The sequence below is a fragment of the Telopea speciosissima genome, chromosome 7, assembly GCF_018873765.1.
Source record: "Telopea speciosissima isolate NSW1024214 ecotype Mountain lineage chromosome 7, Tspe_v1, whole genome shotgun sequence".
Taxonomy (NCBI): Eukaryota; Viridiplantae; Streptophyta; class Magnoliopsida; order Proteales; family Proteaceae; genus Telopea; species Telopea speciosissima.
Window position 1 is genome coordinate 37,902,321 of NC_057922.1, and position 250 is coordinate 37,902,570.

A 250-nucleotide genomic window follows, 5' to 3' on the forward strand; every position below is an offset into this window, starting at 1 on the left:
AAGTCGAAATAGGTATCGATTCAAAGGTTATGACCCTCAACATCGCATTCGCACGTGTAATAAGAGATAAGGATACTTTTTAAAACATCCCAAATCCAAAAAAGTACAGAGATGCCCCCAAATATCCCCAAACGACCCACCCAGTTTGGTTTAGACCAAAAATTAAGATATGTCGAAATAGGTATCAATTCGAAGGTCACGACCCTCAACATCGCATCTACACGTCTAATAAGAGATTAGGACACTTTTT